This window comes from Mus caroli, chromosome 19 (assembly GCF_900094665.2).
Source record: "Mus caroli chromosome 19, CAROLI_EIJ_v1.1, whole genome shotgun sequence".
In the NCBI taxonomy this organism is placed as follows: Eukaryota; Metazoa; Chordata; class Mammalia; order Rodentia; family Muridae; genus Mus; species Mus caroli.
The window spans coordinates 49,389,715-49,396,131 of record NC_034588.1 but is presented as its reverse complement, the minus strand read 5'-3'; positions in this window follow the sequence as shown (position 1 = coordinate 49,396,131).

Genomic DNA, 6,417 nt, shown 5'->3' with positions numbered 1-6,417 from the left:
AGTACTATGTCCAATTTTCTAAGGAACCACCAGAATGATTTCCAGAGTGGTTGTACAAGCTTGCAATCCCACCAACAATGGAAGAGTGTTCCTCTTTCTCTACACAAGGCCACACCTCTTAATAGAGCCACTCCCTATGGGGGGCATTCCTTTTCAAACCATCACGATCAACATGGCTTATGCAGGCAGCTCAGCCCATGTATATCCTCTTGGTCTTCAGTGGTAACACTGACCAAAAGTATCAATTTAGTATTTTTATGGGATTCCTGATTGTCCAAATGTGAGCCTCTGATTTTTGTGCCTCAGGCTCTTTTCCTTCTGTTGGGTTGCCTTGTCCAGTCTTGATGTGACGGTTTTGTTTATCTCATTTTTTTTATTTGTCATGCTTGATTGTAATTTCCTAGAGGCCTGTTCTTTTCTAATGAATGACAGAATAGGAGTGGATCCAGAGGGAGGGGAGGTGGGGAGGAGCTGAGAGTAATTGAGGGAGGGAAACTAATCAAGACCCATTGTATGAGAAAAAAAATCTGTTTTCAATACATGGAAATAAATATTAAAACAAAGCCTAATTTATCTAATTACACAATAATGAAAGCTTTTAAAATGCAGATATCTTAGGCCTCATCCTGGGGAAAATAAAGAAACATCTATTCACTAATTCGACAACATGGAAGGCTGGAAAAAGCTGAGGAGAAGGGTGATCCTGCAGGAGAACCAACAGTCTCAATTAATGTGGACCCCGGAAATCTCTCAAACACTGAACCACCAAACAGACAGCATATACCAGCTGATATGAGGTCCCCAACACACATACAGTATAGGACTTCTGGGTCTGTGTTCATTCAGAGATGATGCACCTAACCCTCAAGAGACTGGAGGCCCCATGGAGTTTAGAGGTCAGGTAGGGTAGGATGGGGAGGAGGTGTGGAATATGGAGCAGTTGGAGGGTGGATGGGAGGGGGGCGGGGAATGGAATATGAAGTGTAAAAAATAAAAACAAAAACAAACAAACAAACAAACAAACAAAAGAAATATCTATTTACCCCAGACAGAGGACACCAATGGACCAAAGAAAGGATTCTGACCAATATAGTTCTGTAACCAACGAGCTTACTGGGATCTGTCACGGGAAATTGGGTTACTCAAAGGTAATTAATTATACTAGCAGGAAGGTTCTTGGACACTTAAATCAGTTATAGCCCCGAGGAGTGTCACCCACTGTATGAACAACTCACGAAAGGTTAAATACCAAAGCCTCTCCTGTGTGTGTGTATAGGACACTGCACAGTGCAATAGTATCACTCCATCAATCGTTCACCTCTGTGTAACCTTGAGCAGGGGAGGGGCCTGTGAGGAGCTCCTAAAGGCTCCTGAGCCCTGCCAGCCCTATAAGCCTTCTCTACCTCATTCCTCAAGGAAGTGGCAGTAGTCCAGGTCACATAGGATTTCATGCAGGTGATCACAGCTGCTCTGATTCAAAATAGCAATGGATGTGTTCAGCTCAGCTACACAGCAGTGTAGATGTCCCGAAACGGCATGACTATTACAGGTATTAATGTATTTTCAGATAGTAGTGGAGGAATCTGTTGTATGTGTCTATAAGACTAAGCCAGGCAACATTTCCAGATGGAAAGAAGTAATGATGCTGAATACTGGAGCATTCGCACACTCTCTCTGTATATTAAAAAAGTGACTATAATGCACTTATTCCAACATTTCCAAATAACTTAAGAACGGTATATAAGCTAGGGTCATGTACATATCATGTCTCTCTGGTTTCCTTGCATGTAGTGATTTCTTCGTTTCTTTCTTTCATGACTTTGGTATTTAGTAAAATCTAATTGCTTCATAGATATTTTGGATTTTTTGCTGTTCTGCTATACACACTCAAGGAATACTGAATTTTTCTCTGAGTATCTTACCCGGAAGCATTGATGCATATAAGACTCATAATTATCAAAGTTTTATTATTTTTACATTTCCTGACAGATGTATTTATTTTGGAGTGAAGAGGCCTCAGAGATGGTCCAGTCTGTAATATGTCATCCATACAAGCATGAGAACGTGAGTTCGTATCTACAGCAGCCACATGAAAAGTAAGGCACATGGACCTCTACATACATGTGCACATACATGGACATGCACATATTCATATACTGCATGAATACACCACAGTTAATTAAAAAAAATACTTGTTGGAAGATATGATTCAGAAAATTCTGAATCTATATCATGACATTTTTTTCTGCTTAGGAGAAAGTTATAAATGCTGGTTACTCTATTCTCAGAAGACAACTGACTGCAACCTTTTAAAAAATATTGAAAAATTTACTTTCATGAATGTTTGCCTGCATGCAAGAATGTGCATCATGTGCATGCAATGCCTGTGGAAGCCAGAAGAGGGCGCCAGACCCACGGAATTGGAGTTATAGGCAGTTGTGAGCTGCCCTGTGGGTTCTGGGACTTGAACTCAGTCCTCTGCAATACTAGCAAATGCTCTTAACTGCTGAACTATCTCTCTGGTTCTGCAATGGCTTTAATCTAAAAACGAAGATTATTTTAATTAGTTAAATAGCCTAATAGAAGACTCTGACTTGCATCACTGCCTTGTCAAAACTGCAAGGTAGATCTTTATCTGTGTCTTTTTTGGCACCCTTGTGGCATTACACATTTTAACCGTTCCTCACGTGAATCAATGTCTTCTGCTTTCTGTATTGTTGTTGTCTGGTATGCCTCTTCCTGAATGGGTGTCCAGATCAACAACTTTGGTTTGAATGGAAGTGGTCCCCAGAGGCTCATATACCTGTATACTCAGTCCCCAGGTTGGTGAGCTGTTAGGAAGGATTAGGAAGTGTGGCCTTGTTGGAGGAGGTGCATTGCCGAGGGTGGGCTTTGAGGTTTTAAAAGCCCACACCAGGCCCAGTGTTTCTCTTCCTCCTTGCCTGCTACCTACAGATCAAGATGATTATAAACCAACACTCTTAAACTGTAATCAAATCCCAATGAAATGCTTTCCTTCATGATGGTTGCTTTAGCCCCGGTGTCTTTTCCTAGCAATAGAACAGCGATCAAGACAGTCAGTCATCCAGGATTCTTTATGCATGCAATGATGTACAATAACAAATACAGTTTTCTTCTAGATAATCTGAAGGTTAACGGTACGTGTCAAGGTTCACCTAGAGACCTGAGAGAGCATTAATTTTGAGTGAGAGCTATTGTTTCCAGAAGAGACTATCCTTTGAATTTGCAGACTGGGCAACGGTTACCTTTACTGCCTCACCAGTGTGGATGGGCATCACACAGTCAATTGCAGACCCTAGAAAAGGAAATAACAGAGAAAGGATATTGTCACCCTCCTTCCTCTCTCCTGCCTGCCCTTTCCCTCTCCTCTAAGCCTCTCCCCTCCCCCTTTCTCTCTACCACTCTCCTCTTTTAGTCCCTCTCTTTGTCTTCTCTGCCTCTCTTTTGAGGTAGGGCATCAATCTTCTACTCTTGGATTTCAGAGCTACTCTTTTTCAGGATTTTGGATTCCAAGACTTTTAACACTAGTGGTGCTGTGGGTTGTCAGACCTCAAAATTTACACAGACTACCCAGCAGCCAGCTTCCCTGATTGTCTAGTTTGTAGATGGCAGGTCAAGGGATGCCATATCTGTAAACGTGCACCAGTTCCCAGTGCCTGTGTGTGAATACATATGTGTGAATGTGTGTGTGTGTGTATGAATGTGTGTGTGTAATATTGGTACTTATTCTCCTCCCAGTTCCTCCCCACTTCCTCTCTCATCAAGATCTACCCCCTTTGTGTCTCTTATTAGAAAACAAACAAACAAACAGCATTATATGACATAAAAATAGGAATGTATTAAACTAAAACAGAAACTAAAACATAGGAATAAAACAATACAAAGAAACAGAAGAAAAAGACACTCAGGAATCCCATAAAAACACTAAACTTGAAGCCATAATATATATGCAAAAAGACCTATAGGAAAGAGGGGGGGGGAGGGAAAGTGATGTAATGTAAATATAATTGAAAATGAGATAAAAGTAGAGAAAAAGAGTGGAAAAAGCGTAAAAAAGTAAAGAAAAAGTGTAACATGACATTATGAGAAAAGGAATCTCCAATGATATCATTGACTTCATTTTCTGTTGGACATCTAGTGTTGGGCATGCAGACTGCCATTTAGAGAAGTCTGTTTTTCCAGTGAGACTTCCTAGGAGAAAGCAAAATTTTCATTTGCAAGTGTTTATCAGTTGGGACAGCTTCTGGGTTAGGGGCCCATGTCCACTTCTTTCAGCTCTAGGACACCATCTGGTGCAGACACAGGCAGACCTCATAAATCCTGCCTCTATCTTTGTAAGTTCATATGTACATCCAACCTGCTGATCTAAGGGCCTTTTCCCCCTTGGTGTCTACCATCTCCTGGCTCTTGCGTTCTTTCTGCCTCTTCTTCTGCAGGATTCCATGAGCCTTGAGAAGAAGCGTTTGTTGGAGATTTCCCACGTAGGACTGAGTGTCCCATGGTCTCATATTCTCTATACCATGTGTGGCTGTGGGTCCCTGTATTTGTTCCCATCTCCTGCAGGAGGGAGCTTCTCTGATAATGGCTGAGCAGGGCACTGATCTATGAGTATAGCAGAATGTTATTAGGAGCCATTTTATTGCCACATTTTTCTTAAAAGAGCTGTAGTATTTGATTTTAACCATAGGCCCCTGGGCTATTCAGTCTCAGGTTCTTCTTCAGCAAAGCCAAATCATATACGTGTGAAGGTTTTATGTAAGCTTAACTTCTCTATGTTCAGTGAATGGTATAGGTGCCGTCTTCAGCAATGGAGTCTCGGCATTCTGCTAGCAACCTCTAGTCTTGGCAACTGGGTGGGTTGTTTGGGGGTTGTCATGGGACCCCTTTGGCCAACAAATCAGTATAATGTAGTCCAAACTCAGGAATGGAAGCTTTATTTTTAAGGCTGTTCCACACTTTCACTTCTATCAGGGTCAATTTATCTGGTCTTATGGCATTTTTCTATGTGTAGACATCCAGTTTGACCAGCAACCTTTGTTGACTATGCTGTCTTTTCAATGTGTATTTCTGACTTTTTAAAATGAAATATCAGGTGTCTATTGATGTGTAGAGTTATTTCTGGGTCTTCAATTCTATTCCACTGACCAGTGTGTCCATTTTTATGCCAATACTATGTTTTTTTTTTTTTTTTTTTTTTTTACTATAAGTCTGTAGTATAATTGAAATTGGGAATGGTTAGATTTTCAGCAGTTCTTTTATTATTAAGGTTGTTTTAGGTATTCTGTGTTTATGTTTTTCCATATAAAGTTGAGAACTTTACTTTCAGGGTATGTAAAGAATTGTGTTGGAATTTTGTTAGGGATTGTGTTATACATGCAGATTGCTTTTGGCAGGACGGCCATTTTTTATTATGTCAATTTTACTGATCCATGAGCACGAGAGATCTTTCCATCTTCTGATATCTTTATCAAGTTCTTTTTAAAGACAAAGAGATTTTATCATACAAGTTTTTCACCTGCTTGGTTAGAGTTACCTCAAGGTATTTTATATTATTTGATTTCTTTCTCAGTTCATTTGTCATTTATATAAAGGAGGGCTGTATACAAATATTATTTTTGAGTTAATCTTATATCTAGCTAATTTGCTGAAAGTGTTTATCAGCTGTAGAAGTTGCCTAGTGGGATTCTTTTTTCTATATTTTTTATTAGATATTTTCTTTATTTACATTTCAAATGTTATACCCTTTCTTGGTTTTCCCTCCAAAAACTCCATTTTTCCTCCACCCCTCACCCCTCTTTCTGCTTTCCAATCCACCCACTCCGGATTCCTGGCCCTGCCATTCTCCTACACTGGGGCTTAGAGCCTTCACAGGACCAAGGGCCTCTCCTCCCATTGATGACTACATATTCATTAAGGGATGGATCCCTAGGTGGGGCAGTCTCTGGATGGTCATTCCTTCAGTCTCTGCTTCACACTTTGTCTCTGTAAATCCTTCCATGGGTATTTTGATCCCAGTGCTAAAAAGGATCGAACTATCCACACTTTGGTCTTCCTCCTTCTTGAGTTTCATGTGTTTTGCAAATTGTATCTTGGATATTCTAAGTTTCTGGGCTAATATCCACTTATCAGTGAGTACATATCATGTGTGTTCTTTTGTGATTGGGTTACCTCACTAAGGATGATATCCTCCAGATCCATCCATTTGCCTAAGAATTTCATAAATTCATTGTTTTTAATAGCTGAGTAGTACTCTACTGTGTAAATGCACCACATTTTCTGTGTCAATTCCTCTGTTGAGGGATGTCTTAGTCAGGGTTTCTATTCCTGCACAAACATCATGACCAAGAAGCAAGTTGGGGAGGAAAGGGTTTATTCGGCTTACACTTCCATACTGCT